The sequence below is a fragment of the Ruditapes philippinarum genome, unplaced genomic scaffold, assembly GCF_026571515.1.
Source record: "Ruditapes philippinarum isolate M1 unplaced genomic scaffold, ASM2657151v2 ctg493_1_1_1_1, whole genome shotgun sequence".
In the NCBI taxonomy this organism is placed as follows: Eukaryota; Metazoa; Mollusca; class Bivalvia; order Venerida; family Veneridae; genus Ruditapes; species Ruditapes philippinarum.
The window spans coordinates 95,377-117,124 of record NW_026860883.1 but is presented as its reverse complement, the minus strand read 5'-3'; positions in this window follow the sequence as shown (position 1 = coordinate 117,124).

Sequence of the window (21,748 nt, the reverse complement as noted above, 5' to 3'; positions counted from 1 at the left end):
TATCATTTAACACTATATCTATTTTACTAAATATTACCATTTCATTGGATTGTGATGGCTTGGTCTTTCTAATTGTTAAATAGTATCTGTCAAGATTTCAATGTTTACATTTTTTTATTCTGGCAGGAAACTCTAGACTGTTCACAATCTCACAAGCTTATACGCACACTTAGCAGTTTGGTACTGCATATAAAGATAATGTCTTTGAAATTGTTTCATTCACTTCTCTCTAAATTTAAAATAAATTGAATCTTATTTGTAGCAAAGCAAATGTTCCATAAAACACTTAATTTAAAGAATGATATGTATTCATAATACTTATTTGTAAAGCTGTTTATTTCCGGTATTATTGATTCTCACAATTATTTATAAAAAAACACACTAAATCGAGTTGATGTTATAGGTACCTTTAAAGAAATAAAATTGATTTTGATAAATGAAGGAGAAGATCTTAAAATTAAATTATCATGATCGTTTATTGATGAGAAACTAATATAATGAATTGGTTTAAACAATATTTATTTTCAATAAATTGATTACATAATATATCATACAAAGTACACAAGAATAATTACAGAGCGATTTTACATTAAAACTAAAAACTTAGTTTTAATATAATGAATTTATATTCTATTTTTATATAATTGGCGGCGCAATTTCCTTTCCATTTTCAGAAGCGGTTAATTTGAAAAACATAAACCCCGCAAGTTAATCAAACAACCCAGTTTATTAAAACATAGCGGCATTTCAACGTTGACTTGAAGTTTCATATCTTGTTGATGGTAGGGCTAGCCAGTTGGTGATCGCCGGCACAATTTTCACATATTTATAACATTAAGTTTATATAACATTAAGTTTTCCTTAAACATCCACACGTTAATTCGGCCTATTATTGCAGAGAAATATATAAACATGGGTGTTGCCATGTAACTTGCTGCTTTGTTTATTTTTCTATTTTCCACCACTAAAGGTACGAAGTCGCGATATCACCTTTACTATTTTATATATAAAGTTCGCATACAAATACACTATACACTCGATGGTTTATTTTGGAATATAATGAAAAGCCAAAAGATTGAAAATACAAAACTGTTCATTAAATTTGAATATATGTATATAAAATGTTCAATTTATTGATTCTGTGTGTCCTGAAAAATGTTGCTGCAGTTGTTATTGATAAGTGCCATATTGTTGAAGAATGGTGTGTAAAATTTATGCAAAAGCTATGTCATTTGGAGATTTGATACCAAATGTTCCTGTTATATGTTTTACTGTGGGGCTTAGGACTAAACTGGCGTGAATGGATTTTAATATACATTTCCTCATAGTAATGTTAAGTCCTACACACAAGAAAAATCTGTCTGTTTTGAACAAAGAATACAAAAAACGATGCTCAGTACAAAGATTGTTTTATTTCTATAAACAGACATGTAATCTCTGGATGTATTAGATTATTTCTCGTATAATCTGGGAACTTGATTGGTTGTTGCAGACTGGTCATTATGTAATGATTTTATTCTACATATCACGTCAAATTACAACTGCCAACTTTAATCATAAGAGAATAATACATGGCAGAGTAGGGCCGGAAGGTGATAATTTGCCCTCAAAATGAATAATGGCCACTGGCTTCAGCCCGGGGAAATTATTCATTTCAGGGCCCATTATCACCTTCTGGCACAACTAAGACGTGTATTAATGTCTTTGATACACCTGGTAGATCTAATAGTAGCATTTCCCTAAATAATACTTTGAAATTTCTTTCGTTGAAATTCCTGTCTGCATTTCTTCTGTAAAGTAACTTCTACAGTACAGAGTTGTTTTCTTTTTGTATGTTCAAAGTACACTACTGTAGAATCTGGAAGCAAGTTTTTTTTTTCATTTTTTTAATGAATTTGTCGTATCATTTCTATAAATTTCAATAGTAATAAAACTGTATGTGTACGAAATATTCTTCAACTCTCATAATGAAATTAAGCAATTCATGCTTAAAACTTCTTTCACTTTTACAGTTAAAATTTGCATGAATAACTTCAGTGAGATAATTTAGTAATAATATAGTCACTAATTTCATGTAATTGCAGGGGACGAGAATTTCGAACAGCATTTAGCAAATTGAGCACCCTTCCTGCAATATTTGAGAACATACCATTCCTTGCATTAAGTGGAATATTAACCAGAAAACATTTGAAAAAACTTCCAGAATTGCTGAGCTTGAAAAATCCAGTCTTAGTTCAAGACAGTCCTGATCGAAGCAATATTTATTTAGAAAGAGTCATTAAAATTAAGTACAGATTCAATGGAAATTTATGAAGATATTTTTAAAAAAGAACGTGAAAGTCTTCATTGATTCCCAACTACATATCCAATTACATTAATGGTTATGACCCTATATTACATTAGTATATCTGCAGCTTATCTTAAGCACCTGTTTGGGACAGTTGACATTACAACCTCCAGCTAGGCAGTACTATATTCAAGACAAGACTGTTATACAAACTACCATTGAAGATCTTAGATCAGAAAAAAACACGAATTAGACTTGTGCTTACATCTTCTGTGGCTGGTATGGGATTTGATCCCCCAAGTGTTTAAAGGGTAACCCATGCTAGACCCCCTCGGAATATGTCCCAAGATCTACATGATATAGGCCGAGCAGGTAGAAGAGGTCAGAATAGCAAATTATTATAACAACAGAGATGTAGCAAAGAACATTCTAGGAATTCAGGAGGATATACTTGAGTTTTGCAAAAATAACAATAAATGTCTTCGTGAAATGCTTCTTGCACCATTTGGTTTTACAAAGTCAGACAATATTCCTAAAGAGAGTTGTTGTTCTTTCTGTGTGAAAGAAGAACTTGTTCTGTTTGAATTAGAAGGTAAATTTGATGTAATGAACGTAAATTCATGTATCTATACTTGTGAAAACTTGGTGTTTTGTCAGTGTGAAAACAAAGGCAAACTGTATTCTGTTTCGATACATACTTCATATTTGTTGGGATAATCAAAGATGCTATAAACTCGTTACTTGTATCATAACTCAATACATAACTTTCTAGAAAATAATACTGATATTCCCTAGTTAAGTTCCGAGATTTCGTATTCTCTTGTTGGCCTTATTAATTGTAATGCAATTAGAGATACATGTATGTACTTTAAAATATGATAAAAGTCCTGTATCTGATCGTTTTTTGTGCTAATTTTTTTAAGTATTCTGTAATAAAATTGGTCATTTTATTGTCCGATCTATAAACTGTTCATTTAATGAATATTATCTTTCATTAATACACTGTAACAAAATCGCCTATGATTTCAACTTATTATGAGTGTCACGTGACCTATTATGAGTTTGCAGCCCGGGGTCGAAAACTTGTTATCAGCCTTCTGAACAAGTGCAAGTGCACAAACTGAAACAATGACGTCACATTTTACGTCATCAAACAGTTAACTATTAAAGTGAAAGTATGTTTCGCTTTATTTTATTATGAGAGCTGAAACGTATTTCGTACACACACAGTTTTATTACTATTGAAATTTAGAGAAATAATAGATCTACGACAAATTCATTCCGAAAAAATGAAAATAAAACTGGCTTCTAGATTCTATAAGTAGATTCTACAGTAGTGTAAAAAAAAGTAAAAAACTATGTAGAAGTTACTGTACTTCAGCAGACAGTTCATTTCAACAAAAGAAATTTCAAAGTATTTTTTTTTTGTTAATGCTACTTTTAAATCTACCAAGTGTATTAAAGACATTAATACATGTCTTAGTTGTGCCATAAGGTGATAATCAACGTTGAAATGCCGCCATGTTTTAATAAACTGGGTTGTTTAATTAACGTGCGGGGTTTATGTTCAAGTTCTTTAGTTTTATTGTATTGCAATAACTTCTTTTGTTTGAATTCAAAACTATCTTATACTGTATTTTGATGTTACATGTATATGACATGCATTTGTGATATATAGAGGATATTTGTTTGCTTTGCATGTAAGATTGATATATATTTCACTGAGTGAATACCAGATGCAATATTTTCACGAGTGGTGTAGCCACAAGTGAAAATAGAATAGCTGGTGGTCACGAATAAAATATATTTCAATCTTACACGCAAAGCAAACAAATTTTCTTTTTATTTCATGCTTTTTAAGTGATTTTAAGTATTTTCTAATCAATTTTGCCGCGTAACGTCACGCATTCCTCTTTAATGATGTCATCACATCATGACGTCACACCATAATTTTGAAATATAGTTCTATTAAATTTCTCTAATTTTGTCACATTTTAACATGATGTATGATGATATCGACTTGCTTTTCCTAATTAAGGTAATTTTCCTAATTTACATGACAAAATTTCTTTTGCCTGTTATTTCATGTAGTTATGATATTCTTCTCATCCACATTCAGATGTAGTCCGGCTACAGTGACAATTTTATATTATAATTTTTTCACTGGTGGTTAATTAGAATATAATCATCTGATAAAATTACAGGTAAAAACTCTGGAAAGCATGAAATAAAAAAAAAAAACATAATCCTTGAAATTCATGTTACATGGGGTTTTTTTGCCCTTCTTGGGGAAAATGGTTTTTCTATTAATGGTACCAAGGGAAAGAAATTGACGATGACCTTTTTATTGATAGGGGGGTTTAATTCGGGAAGGGGGGTTTATTTAAAAGGGGCTTTTAAAATGGGGGGGGTTCATTATTAACCAATTATCTAAAAAAAAATGATTTTGGAAAATTTGTATTTTAAAGGGGCGGGGGTTTGGGGTTTAATTGTATTGCTCTTTTTGTTTTTTTCCAAAAGTTTTTACTTTTGGGGTTTATTTTAAAACTTTGTAAGCGATGAAATTTTGGGGGAATTTTTAAAAAAAAAGGGATAATTCCAATTGAAAATTAAATGTTACATGTAAAATTTGCCCTTCAAATAGAAAAAGAAATTAAAAAATTTGTTTGGCTAAAACTTTTTAGGGTCCCCAAGTGATGATCAACTTCAGTTTCTTGTTTGAATTTATGTCAAAAGCAATAAATTTGTTTTATATATGGTACAGTATGACATTTTATGATGTCATCACATCATGACGTCACACCATTAATTTTGAAATATAGTTCTGTTGAATTTCTCTAATTTTGTTACTTTTTAACATGATGTATGATGATATCGACTTGATTTACAAACTTCGTAAGATTTTGGGTCATGGTAATTTTTCTGCTGTTTTTACTAAAATCATTAAACGTTTTATTAAAAGAGATTATGACCCTATTATTTTAAGACATACTGCATGTTTAGTGTTCAACCCTTTTACAGTTGGACACTACGCTTTCCTCTTTTAATTACATCTGACGGACCAAGTGGGAGACTCTATGAATGATAGTTCTTAAAGCCCTTTGGGACTGAATTGTCTTGATGTTCGTCTTCTGCCTTGCTTCGTCGGGCCCTTGTAGGTGATTTTCTTTGTTGCTCTGTCTTCCTTTAGGACATTGAGTACTTTTGTTAGGGTCATTGGGTTTACTTTTTATATGTTTCTACATGATCATTTTGGTGTTTTACTTACCATTAACCGGTTTAAACTCCCCTGCAGTCATTATTATGCTGCTGACCGTTCCAAGGCGCGCCCCTCTGTGTTCCTCAGATGTATGTCTATGTTGTTTCATACTGGTTTGGTGACACTTTTGCTTGTGTCCTTGTTGTTTTCTCGTCTACGGTAAGTATCTTCCCCCCCCCCTTTACCCCTAGTTTTTATTTCTTTGATTAAACCCCCACCTCTTCCCCCGGTCTCCTGTCCCCTTTCCCTGTGCCCTTTAATTTTGTGGGCCTATTATTTAATCATTTATTTATTTTCTTTGAATTCCTAATCAGTTACAACTTATTTATCATTTAGTGATTAATCTGTCCGTGCTCTGTCTTGTGCCCTGTCCTGTTTTTGTTTGGGGTCCACCTGGGCTCCTTGCCACTGGTTCTTGTTGCTGGGTCATATGGGGACTGCGTTCATTGAACGCCGCCTTTCCTTGTTGATCTTGTTTATCATATTTTTACTTTTACATTTGTATTCATTTTTGTGTTTGATTCTAAAAAAAAACTGGAAACAAAGTGATCCCTCGGAAGCATTAATCACAACACAATTACAAGAGAATTGCAGACTCGGTTTAATTGAGTCTGTACATGAGGGATAATGAATACCTGCAACATCCCTCACGCCCCCTTGCACCGGCTTGAGCGGTACTCAATTCTCAACACTTAATAGTGCTGGCATCAATGATCCCGCTGAACCAGAAAAATATAACAAAATTCTGGAAACAAAGTGATCTCTCGGAAGCATTAATCACAACAAAATTACATAAGAATTGCAGACTCGGTTTGATTGAGTCTGTACATGAGAGATAATGAATAAGTGCAACATCCCTCAACACTGAAGTGAAGTACGGGGCAACTTTTAACAGCTGCCACACAGCACTTGACACCTGCTGTTGTAAAGTATAAAAATCTGGAAACAAATTGATCCATCGGAAGCATTAATCACCACAAAATTACAAGAGAATTGCAGACTCGGTTTGATTGAGTCTGTACATAAGGGATAATGAATACCTGCAACATCCCTCACGCCCCCTTGCACCGGCTTGAGCGGTACTCAATTCTCAACACTTAATAGTGCTGGCATCAATGATCCCGATGAACCAGAAAAATATAACAACACTGAAGTGAAGTACAGGGCAACTTTTAACAGCTGCCACACAGCACTTGACACCTGCTGTTGTAAAATATAAAAATCTGGAAACAAATTGATCCATCGGAAGCATTAATCACAACAAAATTACAAGAGAATTGCAGACTCGGTGTGATTGAGTCTGTACATGAGGGATAATGAATACCTGCAACATCCCTCACGCCCCTAGCACCGGCTTGAGCGGTACTCAATTATCAACACTTAATAGTGCTGGCATCAATGATCCCGAAGGACCAGAAAAATATAACAACACTGAAGTGAAAAATTTGGCATTACGGTATTTAGCCAATAAATACTAATAATAATTATATAATTAAAATCAAACACTTTTCTTTCCATTAAGAATCTGAGAGTTCCATAAATATGTTATGCATGTCACTGTTCCACACTGACATATTTAAAAAATGTCCCCTCTTACTCAGATTCATCACTGTCTGAAGAGTCATTTTCTGTTCTCTCTACATTTTGTCCCCAATAAAGTCGCTCTATAACTTGTTCATCCTACACTTAAAGTCAGCTTTGTCAATTTATGTAAAGGAATTGCATGTATATTTGGAAAACCTTAACATTTTCTTTTTTCAACCTTGCGAAAAGGTCGAGATGAGCGGAGGGATTTACTTATTTTTCGTCTTTCTCAGCTTTTGGGGTATGGTGCCGTGTTGTTTTTCTTTTTCAATGACACAGAGGAATAAACTTTTGTACACCGGGAATTTGCTTTTTAAGTCTTATCAGCTCCTAGGCTTCTTATCAGATCTTTTTCATTCCTTACAGAATTCTCCTGCACCAGGTCTGGTTTCAATGTTGCTGTCATTTCCCCTCTGAGGTTGATAAAAGCCCACTCTAAAACCCCTTCGAAGTATTCAAGAAACTGCTTCAATAACCATGTGTTTACCAAAAAGCATAATGAAACCCGTCGTGATGGTTAACCCCTTTAACTTTCCTGTTACATCTGTTGCGCTGTAGTTGGCTTTTAAAATGGTAAAGTGTTCCAAGATGATGGACAGATTTAGGGCTACATACTACATACATTCTGAGGACTCCAGTGAAATAGAGCCAATTATCCCTCTTAAACTTTAACAAAAAAGAATAAAATTAACATTAATTCCTTAATGTTTACATTGCCAACAAATATTGAAGCTTTTTTATATGGATACCAGAAGTATTTACAACATCTAACCTTGAAAGTAAAAAACATCAACAGTAGATCATTTTAGCTCGGTTTTTTCGATAAGAATAAGTAGAGCTATTGTAGTCATCCAAGCGTCGGCATCGGCGTAACCACTTATGTTTATGTTTTTGTAATACCTCAAATATTTTCAAAGTCCATTGACATAACGCTTTTGAAACTTTGCAAACTTGTGCACCATCATGACCCCAACCTGTAGACAGGAGGAGGTAACTCTATGAAACATTTAGACAGATTAATGCCCCTTTTTCAACTTGGAACTTACATTCATGTTTGCATACCACCTCAGATATTTTCATACTCTATTGACATCTGGCTTTGAAACAAATTGAAATTTAATACTCTTCGTTGAGAGCATAATAGGAGTTTCTCCAAGGCCTTAAATTGTTACATAGATTAAAAGAAAATAATTGCCCTTTTGTAAACTTAGAAAAATTTTACATTATCAAGGCTCTTTTACTATCAAGCACTAAGAAAAGTCGAGCGTTGCTGTCCTGTCGACATCTCTTGTTTAAGGACTTATGAATTTATGGAATTTTGTAAAAGCAGCAAATAAATTTTTTCTATTAACCCAACCCACTGCTGGGCCTAAGGAAATCGAGAGGAACATAACAGTCCTATATCCCTCACCATACTATTCTATACCATATACAGGTAGTTTTGAAAATTAGTTTACTATCAATTCTTCAAGCAACTAAATTTAAATTATTATTCAGTTACTTACCTCCAGAAAATCTTGCATAGCATGCCATAATTCAATTACAATTGGATTTAGATTATCAAATCTTTTTTTTGAGATGTGGATAGTGAACGGAGCTGTTTTGCTTCCTCCAAACGTACTTTTTTCAGCTGATCTCCACCTACTACAACCTTGTATTTCTGAAGGAGACTGTTTGAACCTGTTAAAAGGTTTAAATTTTCTCAATTTATCTTAACACAAGAAGTAAATCTAGAAACAACGTCAATGTCAGATTTCATAATTTAAAATGTCTGCGATACTGTAATACATTGTGCATATAGTGAACAATACAATGAGATAGTTATTTATTCAGTTGCCATAGATTTTATTCAGTTGCGTTCTTTAATAAAGTAATTAACTTAGAAGAAATATGCGTATAGTTTTATTTGTAAATTTTGGTTTTAAACCCTTTGGGAGCATGTCACCCTTTTTCTGAAAATTTTGAAATTTAAAAATTGGGATGATATTTCCCCTTTTGTTAACTCAGCCGGAGCCCCCCGGGTGTCCGTTTCGTTGCCCCTTAAAAAAACCACAATCATTTAAAAAACCTTCATTTTCTGCTGGAGTACTGATGATCCCTTGTTTTCTGTTCAGGTAATACCCTAAAGGGAAAACACAACAAAAAAGGGAACGCGAACAAATTGTTTCACTTTTAAAAATGGCATACACTAAAAATGTTAAACCCAAAATAACTTAATTTTAAAGTCTGTTGAAATTTATTTTTAAGTTAAATTTTTCCGCTTTCTTCAAACTTTTTTAATATAATAAAATTCCGGGGTGGGGAAAAAAATGTTAAATTTTTAAAAAACTCAAAGTTAACAAGAGGGTCATGATTGGGCCCCTGAAATCGCTTTACCCTTTTAATATAGAAACTCTCCATTTGGGAAAAGGGAAAGGTAATTTGTAAACCCTTTAAACCCAAAAACAGATATGAAAAATTTAAATTTAAACTATAATCAAAAAAGTTTTATTATATCTGAAAAATTGCAACTTGTAAAAACTTACTGTTTTCTTTTCTAAGGGAAACATCAAAGGTTTAAAAAATGTGGGTCATATAAGGAAATAAAAGGAAAAACAAAGAAAGAAACGGGCCCAAAATTTTTGACCCCCCAAGGGTTTTATTTTTTAACAAACCCTTGGAAAGACCCCTCACAGCAGATGTTTTATGGGGTTTTATCCCTTAAAAAAACCCTAGTCTTTGGTTTTTTTTAGATGGGTTTTTTTAAAAACTTTTACAATTACATAAAAAGGAAAAAACAAAAAAACTTCCCTTTGGGGGGCCCCAAATTTTAACCCCAAAGGCTATTATTTTTAACAAAAATAGACACCCATTTAAGGGTTATTTCTGCTTAATTTTCTTTAAGGGTCTAAACGTCTTTGTGTGTTTTGTTGATTTTTATTTTTCCAAAAAAGAATTTTTTAATTTTCCTTAAAATATATTATTCAAAATTTCCTTGATAAATTTGGGGAAACCAAAATTTTAAAAGAGAGAAATAGCAAAATTTTAGAAAAGCAAAACCTAAAAGTGCCTTTCCCCTGGCTTTAAACAATAAAATTTATTTCCCGTACTGAAAATTTTTTATACCCAAACAAACAATTTATAATTTTGTTTCATTTACAATTAAAAAATCTTTTATTTTATTCAGTTTGAAGAATTTCTGAAATCGCAGAGGACGCTCTGTGCCAGCCATTACTATTCAAAGCTTTTTCTCAGCAACTTTTAAAGAGGTTATAAATAAAAACATCAAAACAATAAACCATACCAAAGGCCATTTTACGGAATAATCCTTTAAAAATGTCCTCATAACAATCAAATTTATCAACACAGTCCTCATGTTTAGCTTCATTCTTAAACATAATTAGTAACTGGTACACTTTGGACTTTACAGCCACCTGCTGCTGATACAGGTGTTTAATGCTGGCAGGCAACACTGATTTCATCCATGTAAATGGTTTTAACTCTGGAAGCACCCTTCCTGTATAAACAATGTGAAATTTATAACAGTGTTACATACTTCCTACATGTAACAATATAGTAATTATAACAGTTTGAACATTAATTTTAAATTTTATAAATTAAACAATTCAGTATTACAGACAAGTTATTCAGTTTAAAATGCAAAAGAAATAATGAAGAATTATCGGATAACAATAATCCAGTAAAACAAGAATAAAAACAGAGACAAAAACACACACTAAGGAATATCACCTTACAATATTTCCTAATTCAAAGAAGGGCCTTTTAAAGGAAACAATGACATCAGATATATTTCCAGGCAGTTTTTCTTAACAATATCAGTAAATGATAGATACTTAAGAATAAGAAGTAATATCATAAGTAACTGTTGTCAGAATTTAAGCAAGTTCAAATTCATGTTTATTGCATTTAATACATATTAACCTAGAAGAACTGTATAGCTGATCATCAGTGTGGTAGTGTAATGGCCATGTGGCAGGAATAAATCTGAATTTAGATTTGAGAAAGGAATGCTGTTTTCACAAAGACTGTACATATGCGGTTGGGCAATTCTGCTGAAGGTTATGTTTGAGGCAAACAAGTGAAGATCTTTATTGTTTTTATCTAATTATTTGTGACCAACTCTAACATAAACAAGAGGGCCATGATGGCCCTAGATTTTCCCCTCCAACCCCTTTAGGGTTATAAACTATTTCCCAAACCCCAAATTTCCCCAGACAAGGGATTTTTAGACCAAGTCTTTATGTAGTAGTAAATTTTTTTGTTTTTTGTAAAATTGGGCCTTTTTTAACCCTTTGGGGGGTTCCAGTATTCCCACTTGAAAACTGTTTTTAATCCCCTTAGGATATGTTGCCTGGGTTTTTAAAATTTTTTTTGACGGGTTTTTCTTGATATTTCCCGGGTTCATAACCTCAGATCCCCTTTCAAATTCCAAATTTTTTTTAGTTCCCCCATGGTTTTCCCCCGTTTAGGGACAGCATTTTTTCCCTTTTGGGGCCATACGCGCTTTTCATGGAAAAGGCACTACGTGTCACATTGAAGTTCCATGATTACCGGGCCCTATGAAAAATTTTATGTTTCTAAAATTTTAAAAGTTTTACCATTTTCGTTTTTTATTTTTGAATTATGCCTAAGCCCCTGCTAGGGGCCCCTTGCGGGTTCTTGCAATTTCCAAATTTCCGTCCATGAACGGGGTTTAATTTAAACCCAGCCTGCAACATTTTACCCAATTTTTTCCGTGTTTGGGGTTTTTTTTAAAGGGGTTTGTTTTCTCTATCTTTGTTTGGGGGAAAACAAAACAAAAACCCAAAAAGTTTTTATAGTTGTCCAAAGCCTGAAAAAAACATGTTTTTTACCTTTTTTTTGGGGTGCAAAAAAAGCTCAAACAGCACCCGCTATTGTTTCCAAAACCCTGATCCAAAATTTGCCAAAATTTAAACTTAGCAAATGGATATATGGCAGGCACAAATTTAATTTTGTTTTATTTAACCAAATTTTAGTTTTGGTCACCCAAATCAATTTTATCTTTAAAATGGGTAATTAAAGGGAAATAGCAAAAACCCCAAAAAATATGTAATACGAAACATATTTTATTATTTTTAAAGAAACTTACAATAAAATTTTCCCGTAAATACAAGAAAATAAGAAAAAGGGAAAATAGAATATAGTATTTGGGGTTTAAAAATTTTTTGAAAACAAAAAAAACCCAAAAAATACCCCACCCCCAAAAATTATCTGCATTTAAAGCAATTTAATTCTCCCCCCCCCCCCTCAAATGTTAAGTTAAAATAGGATGTTGGGATTTCAAAGAAAAGTAAACCCGTTATCAAGATGATAATGTACAAATAACTTACTGAGTCATCTAAATGCCTTTTTTGTAACAGTTATGGTAGTAAGTCTGTGCCAGGCTAAAAGTTTCTCTAACCTTGAGTTCTTCAAGATGGCGTATGCTGCTGCTATTAGAGCAATTTTCTGTTATGTTGGTTCTCCAGTACTAGAAGATATTGTTGCAAAGACATCCAACAAAAATGGGATTCCAAAAAGGTGGTAGCATTAACACATTTTAGCTCATTCAAAAATTATCTAAGTGATAACACAAGTGAAACTAAGTAGTTAAAAAAAAAACACATACAACATATGTTATGCTACATTTAAGCTTAAGTGAAAGAAATTACTATGTACACCTATGATATATTCTGCATTAAAACTATTATAGAAACAATTTTAATTCAGTATGAATTCATATTAAAGCCACTTCTCCTTTCCTTGTACTTTATAGATACATCAACTGACAATGAAAGTCTGAGTTTATACAAATGCATACCAAGTCTGGAGTAAATCCAACTTATATTGACCAAGTTATGCTTTGGACAAGCATATTAAGTATGAAGATTACACAAATGACCATGACTTTTTATGTCAAACATGAATAAATTTTAATTACTTATACTGCAAAAACACTGCATTACAAGTAACACTCTACCCGTACTGCTTTATAATGGAAAGCAATTAATTTCTTCATGAACATTTTAGTAACAATCCTTTTTAGTACAAAGATTTTAAGAGAAGTAATAAAATTTCAATAAATAATTGACATGACTGATTTCGTTGAATTTATCACCAGATTTCTACTGCATCACTACCTCAGTAAAGGTTAATGTAACATATCCTGACCTTAATTATTTTGGTAAATTATGTGGATTGTCAGTGTTGTTTGCAATGTATAAATTACCTTCTTTGTTCACTTGACAATATTTTATTTTAAAATGCATTTTCAAAATTTCAACCAAAATAAGATGGTACCTGAAGGCATGCTGTTTTAATGTCAGACTTAAAGTTTGACATTTAACTCTATTTCTGTTTATAACCTAAGGCTATGTCATTTAAAGCTTGTAATGGATTTTATATTCCTGAATACTAACTGTGTACCTTTGAGAAATTTAGAGAATGATTTCATTCAGCAGCTGGTCATCAAACAAATTGAAAGACCAGTTAAACTTCTGTAGCTGGACAGTTCACTTGAAAATGCCACATTTCTAGATGATTAAGTTGATCACATGTCTCTAATTACAGTCAACATCTTTCTCTCAACAACCTGTTGATGTCATTGATTTAAATTAACACTTTACTGTAAAATATGAATAACACAAAAACAAATGTACATAGAAGTAAAGTGCAAATGGATTGGGCTAAAAGTTTTTACAACATTTGCAACATTCCTTCCGACAAAATCAAACATTTATAATATAAAATTCCTGAGAATAGTTAGAAATTCTGATTTACAACAGAAGTGAGAAAAAAGTAAGAAAAACAAACAAATAAAATTACACACAAATATATAAATTTGGTATGAAAATTTAGAAAATAGATAAATACAGAATCCCTAAAGAAAGCTCAACACGACAAAATTGAAAATGTTGCAGGCTCGGTTTGATTGAGCCTGTTCATGGACGGTACTGGAAAGTGCAAGTTACCGTCCACGCCCCCTAGCACCGGCTTAAGCAGAATTCAACATTTAAACATGAAATAGTAAAATTTTGAATTTAGAAACATCCGCAGATGTGTTCATACGGCGGTTATCATGGAACCTTCAATGTGACACTTCCGTGCCATTCCATGAAAAGCGGCGTATGGTCCCCAAGTAATAAAGAGCGTGTGCCCTAAACGAGAAAACAATGAGCGGAACTAAATAAAATGGAATTTTGAAAGGGGATCAGAGGTTATGAAGCCTGCGTATCACAGATAAGACGTCAAAAGACAAATTTAAAAAGCAGGCAACATATCCTAAGGGTGATTCAACATTATTCAAGTAGGAATATTGGAACCACCCAACTAGAAAATGCCGAAAAGTTTAAAGTAAAAATACCACAAGGACAACAATAATGTCGTGCTGAACGATCTTCAAGGATCGGAAATATAACATCATTGATTAAATGTACGGGGAGACTTTTTACAGCCGCCACACGGCACAAATAACACGGATGTGATCATAAAATAGATAAATACAGAATCCCTAAAGAAAGCTCAACACAAAAAATTGAAAATGTTGCAGGCTCGGTTTGATTGAGCCTGTTCATGGACGGTACTGGAAAGTGCAAGTTACCGTCCACGCCCCCTAGCACCGGCTTAAGCAGAATTCAACATTTAAACATTTGAAACATGGAATAGTAAAATTTTGAATTTAGAAACATCCGCAGATGTGTTCATACGGCGGTTATCATGGAACCTTCAATGTGACACTTCCGTGCCATTCCATGAAAAGCGGCGTATGGTCCCCAAGTAATAAAAAGCGTGTGCCCTAAACGAGAAAACAATGGGCGGAACTAAATAAAATGGAATTTTGAAAGGGGATCAGAGGTTATGAAGCCAGCGTATCACAGATAAGACGTCAAAAGACAAATTTAAAAAGCAGGCAACATATCTTAAGGGTGATTCAACATTATTCAAGTAGGAATATTGGAACCACCCAACTAGAAAAAGATTTAGTTAAAATTGATAGATATATATATCAAAGAATAATACAAGTAACAACCAGATCAGGACTTGAATCTGAGGCCTTCCTATAACCATGTCTATATAAAGTCTAGGCTGCTCTACCGACTGAACTATCTGGTTATTAAACTTGTAATTTCGTATGATGTATATTTTTTCTCTTTGATTTCCATTTTTTGGACAATTTTTATACAAAATAATTATCCTGGTCACATGTGGCCTATGTTATGATCTGTCTTAAATTCATTTTTATATTTCATATCTAAAAGTGGAGCCTATAACTATACATGTAAATACTTTACTTACTTCATTTGACTTTCTTAATTTTACTTACCTCATTCTGTCAATGATTGTTAATATCCAAAACATTCTGTAAAACTGAAGATGCCAATGATAACGTGTTGTGAAAAAGCAACAACCACTCCCCAAACATACAATCAAAATTATAATCCTGGCCACATGTGGCCTTTTTAATGATCCGTCTTAAATTCATTCGTATAGGTCAGGATTGACACTTTACCTTGGTATAGGACATAGTTGACCCTGGAAACAGCAATATACCTACAATAATCTGAATATTGCAGAAATACAGTGTACTGTACAGCATTTGAATACAAATCTTTAAAATGAAGGAGAACACAAAATACCTTATGATTGAAAATTACATCAAAAATGTCATTCACCAAACTTGATGGATTGCCGGGTTTCAGGGTTCCACAAGATGACTTTTCATGCATTCTACAGTTGATTTTACACTTGATGTTTCTTTCTTAAGTCAGAGTCTACGATGGTTCAAAGTAAACACTATCTTCTTTGTTTTTTCTAACGATTGCACTGATGAATAGCAGTAATCATCACTGGTTGGTGGAATATCAATGCTTGAGTCATCCTGCAGTTCAAGATGTAGAGATCGTCTCACTTGTGTACGTTTGGAACTCACCGAGTCATCGTCCGTCTCAACCAGTAGTTTAGGATTTATTGGACTGTTCGCCATCCGTTTGAACCTAGGCAGTCCAACCTCGTGATCCTGATCCGAAATGTCAATAACATTTATCAACTGTGTTTGAAAATGTACGTTGAATTAACTTTCGAAAAACACATTCTACATATCCCGAATATTTAAGATAGGTATTGCGAACAAAAATCTTCAAAATTTTGCCCAGATATTTCATTTAACTTGACTGGTTATAAGTTCGATCTCAACAGCTTTCCTCCTGTTCAAACCGTAGAAACGTTTGTTTTTGCAACAAATGAGTCATTTTCGTCCAAAACAGTTTTGTTTGGAGAATCCTCCATTTTGAAGTCACGTGCGTGTTTACATTGGTCACGCGAAGTATGTGAAGTTCTGCCAAGGGAGGTAATCACAGTGAGGAGTTTGGTAATGTATTAGATCGACATTGTTATGTATCTAGTACTATATGCTAAATCTCCAAAGCTTAGCATGAAAAGGAAAGAAAGAAAAAGAAAAACAATTCACTTCCTTTTATTAAAGTAGTTTATTTCTGTTAATGACAGAACCGAACAGAATATTTGCCGTGATCAAATTTAATTATTATAAAAAATAACTACTTCACAGTGTCAAACGAATATTTTCAATAAAATCAAAGAAATATACAATATAAAAACAACATTTAAAGTTTATTCGGATGGTTTACCAAGGTAAAACTTTTATTAAAATGTTACTTGTTTCTCGTCAAATTTGCATTCCATTTGCCTATATAAGTTTTATTTTATATTGTTTACTTCTTTTATCATATTGACAGTTTGCTTTTGACAAAGTGGAGTAATTATTTTTATAATAGTAAAGAATGTGAAAATCATCTTATCAAAGTGTGTCTTTGTGATTCAGGTGCTACACTGACTTAAATTATCTGCTTTTGTTCATTAAATTTCAAATTCTATACGTTTTTCCCATCGCATAATCATAAGGCCTTAATTACTGTCCGCTCTATAGGATGTGTATTGAACCACATACTTTTGTTAACAAGGAAGATAATTTAATTACTCTTATATCATTTTCATAGTAAAGGACCAGTTCACGGAATTCCCGAATACATTTTCAACGAGCCTTTTAGTTTAACTTTAAATTTCTGTTGACTGACTGACTAATGGGTAGTTATAATAATCAGTTAAACAATCTTGAAATTTACGACTGGAGATATCAAGCGTTTGTTATTCTACTTCTTTATTTTAGATATAGGTTGGTAAAGATATGAAAATCTTGTTGAGACAGAAATTCTAAATTGCAGCAGTTTCTTCCCCGTCTTTTTGTTATTGTTGACAGACGACACACGATGGAGGGTCATAGAACGCCAGGAGGGTACGTGTTATTATAACTACTAGTATTTATTGCATGATAAAGTGCATCTTAGACTTTACTTATTGCCACTGTGTTTAAGTTATACATATTGTATATAAGTATAAATTTATTTTATTTTAAAGATATACAGTTCCCATGCAACTAATCTTAAAATATGGACGACAGTTAATGCTTCGGACTTGTGGTTGAAGGATCTCCAAGGGGGTCATACCATGCGCGCGCATCCTCAAAATACTGATACCGCGAACACTTTCAACCGATATTTTGAACAAAAACAAGTTATGTAAAGCAATCAGAATAGATTTGAATTTAATTTCTTTGCAAAAAAGATATCCTTATTTGAAGTTTTAATATTTCAAATGCCTTGACACAAGTCTTCCCTTTCTTGTCTGTATTACGCGAGCGTACACCCGGCGTTTAAATGTTACAGAAATTGTCGATTAAACTGAAGGTTTCACACAACTGGAAGTTAATTTATTATAGAATCTATTTCACAAATATATTTTCAACCTTTCTTATTTTTCCTTTGTACGAAAATGTCTTAAAACTTACTTTTTGCAGGCAATAAACATTATGATACTGCGTGCACTTTCAAATCAAGATACTGCGTACACATATATATGTTATTGATTCGTCTTGCATTTTCTCCGAAGCAGTTTAAGTTCGTAATGGGATCAAATGGATAACACTGTCTACCAAATAAAAATGAAAAGATAGTTGAAATAAAAAATAAGATTAAATGTGATAAAGTATGCTCCCTTAAAATGTTTAAAATGTTCATCCTAAAAAAGGGTTCGAGTTTAATATTTTTCATTAAATTCTTTTACAAATTTATGTAACACTCTGATAAAAAAAATTCATACACTGCATTTTAAAACAACTAACTTTTTACAGTCAAATTTATAGATGCAATCATGTATAGAAATAAATGCATGCCTATTTTGTCGCGAATTCTTCTCCAAACAACATGAAGGACGATCGACATCGTTTAGATGGTCGTTACAGATGTGACATTTGAAAAGGCATCTGGGACGTACTTTGGATTATTTTGAGTATACGCCAAGTTCAGGTCTTTGGTCGAGACTTATAAGATAAAGATAGCTCTGTGCTATTACCAGGGATTGTACTACTTAAATAATTGTCTTTATCTATAGTTTAAAAATTAACATAAAGTACATGTATTGAATGTAAGAGAAATTAAACATTCTAGCTTGTACATTGGCGTAAATGATTTAGAAATTATTTACCACTGTGTATCAGAAAAACAAACATAGCCAGGTGTCTCTATTGTTATGAAGATGGGTCTAAGAAGTCTTTTTCCTTGTTATTTTTCTTCTGTTTCACCATACCCTAACATGACATATAATCAAGGAAAATATTATTTAAAATGATCTGTAGAATATATATTCTTAATGGACTTAAATGACCACGCGATACTACAATTTAGCGTTAAACACGATAACTTATTGTTACACTATAACATTTAAGCTATTGTGTTTGTATTATCCTCATACAGATCATTTTTAAATAATGTCTTCCTTGATTATATCTTTTGTTAGGGTATGGTGAAAAAAAGAAAAATAACAAGGATAAAGACTTCTTAGACCCATCTTCATAACAATAGAGACACCTGGCTATGGTTAGTTTTTCTGATACACGGTAGTAAATAACTTCTGAATCATCTAGCCAGTGTACAAGCTAGACTGTGTAATTTCTCTTTCATTCAATACATGTACTTAATGTTACATTCATAACTATAGTTAAAGACAATTTTTAAGTAGTACAATCCCTGGTAATAGCACAGAGCTATCTTTGATATAAGTCTCGACCAAAGACCTGAACTCGGCGTATACTCAAAATAAGCCAAGGTACGCCCCAGATGCCTATTTAAAGGTCACATCTGTAAAGATCATCTAGACGTTGTCGATCGTCCTTCATGTTGTCTGGAGAAGAATTCACGAAAAAATAGGCATACATTTATTTCTTTACATGATTGTATCTATAATTTTGTCTGTAAAAAGTTAATTTAAAATGCAGTGTATGAACTTTTTTATAAGTTAAGATTGTTACATAAATTTGTAAACAAATTTAATGAAAAATATTCAACTTAAACCTTTTTTAGGATGTACATATTAAGGGAGCATACTTAATCACAAGATTTGAATCTTATTTTTTTATTTTAATTATCTTTAATTTCACTTTTTTTATGTTTTATTTTTTTTTTATTTATTGGTTGACAGTGTTATCCAATTGATCCCATTACGAACTTAAACTGCTTCGAAGAAAATGCAGGCAGAATCAATAACATATATATGTGTACGCAGTATCTTGATTATTTTGATAGTGTACGCAGTATCATACTATCTATTTCCTGCAAAAAGTTTGTTTTAAGATATTTTTCGTACAAAGGAAAAATAACAAAGATTGAAAACATATTTGTGAAATAGATTCTATAACGAATTAACTTCCATTTGTGTAAAACTTTCAGTTTAATCGACAATTTCTCAATATCTGTAACATTTCAACGCCGGGTGTACCCACTATCCAGAAACAAAATCGCATTCAACGCGAAATACTGACAAGAAATGGAAGACTGGTGTCATTACATTTGGAATATTAAAACTAGAAGTAAACATCTTCTTTGCAAAAGACATTAAATTAAAATCTATTCTGCTTGCTTTACATGACTTGTCTTTGTTCAAAATACCGGTTGAAAACAGAAAGTTGAGGATGCGCGCGCATGGTATGACCCCTTTGTCTCTAGCCGCCAAAAATATTTTTTGTATTAGCTAAAACATGGGATACACCTGATGTGCAATGATCAAGTAAGATATAAAACGTTTGCTTCAACTCCAATAATATTTAATTTAATGAGATATTAAATTGTTATATAGTTTAGATTAAAATAGTTAATGACGGAATGCAAATAATTCCCCCCCCCTTTTTTTAAGTGCAGTCTAATATTTGTGAATGAGACAAATATTACTATACACCTATTAACGCCGTGATCTATGCAGTAAGGTAGGTTAAGGTATGGTTTTTTACTATGTGAGGTATAGAATTCCATTGATCAGATATAACACAGGAATGTTTGTTTCAAATCAGAGGGACGATTAATGTTAGAATGAAACATTTATATATAAATACAATATGTACAATAATAAGAAAAAGACTCATGGAAGAAAGTATCACCTCGGCTGAAATTAATTTTATTGAATACGTGCCCAACAGCACAAATCTAACTACTGTGTAAGTGTACACTTTATATATGGGACGGAATAGGTGTAAACGTAGTAAAAATAATATGTATTAAATTTCGCCGTATTTCCTCAAGTTCTCAAGTTCTAGGTATTGTCAAAGAAAAGGCGGTAAAGTTACTCAGAATGTCAATTTCATAGTCGAATTTTTTGACCAAATTGTTTATGAAATTTGAAGACCGAATGTTTGAGATAAATTGAAACGGTCTGTCAACTTGTTAGTTGTTGTATTTACACATCAAGCAGAAGAGGACTTTTTAGATTGGTAAAAAAAATAACAAATACGAGTTTGCTAATTTTAGATCTTTTATATTCTTTTTTAATTTCTCTATTGTTTTATTTTAATACGATTATTTTATTTTATTGCATTTTTAGTTACACTAATCAAATTATGTTGTTTTAAACTCCCGAATTATAAATTGTCATATTTTCATTTTTCAGTGGTATTTTATTATATTTTTAATATCTTCTTTCCACTAAAATAAATAAATTATCAAAATGTATCCTCAAAAGAGGTATGAAAACATATTAAATCAGTGAATTTACCGACGTCAGAGATGCATTAAATGTAACGGACGCTACATTGAGAAGTTATGAGCGATGCACGACACGTCAGAAATCAAACTAACGTCCAGTGACGTCGCTGACGTCGGGAAACACCATCGTGACCTGCAGGGGCGCTGGAAGTCGGGTAATATTACCTTATGCGCAGTTTGTCTTACGCTGTTGAAATTTCATGTACAAGTGTATATTAAACTGCCGTTTCCGGTCAAGTAATTTTTATGTATTATGTTTGCCTAACAAATATGTTATAAGCACAGTCTAGAATATATTGAACGCCCCTCGTACGTGGTGTCTGTATAACCTTATACATGAAGTACAACATAATAACTCTTGCGATAACTTGAACTCTTATTTTTCTGTATACCGATGGAGAAGAAACTAAGCTTGTTTCCTTATTCTAAGGAAATGAAACATTTGTGTCAAAGTGTTTTGCCCCTTGAGATGATTTCTTGTCATCATAATGATAGTAATAGTATTCATTGTTCCAG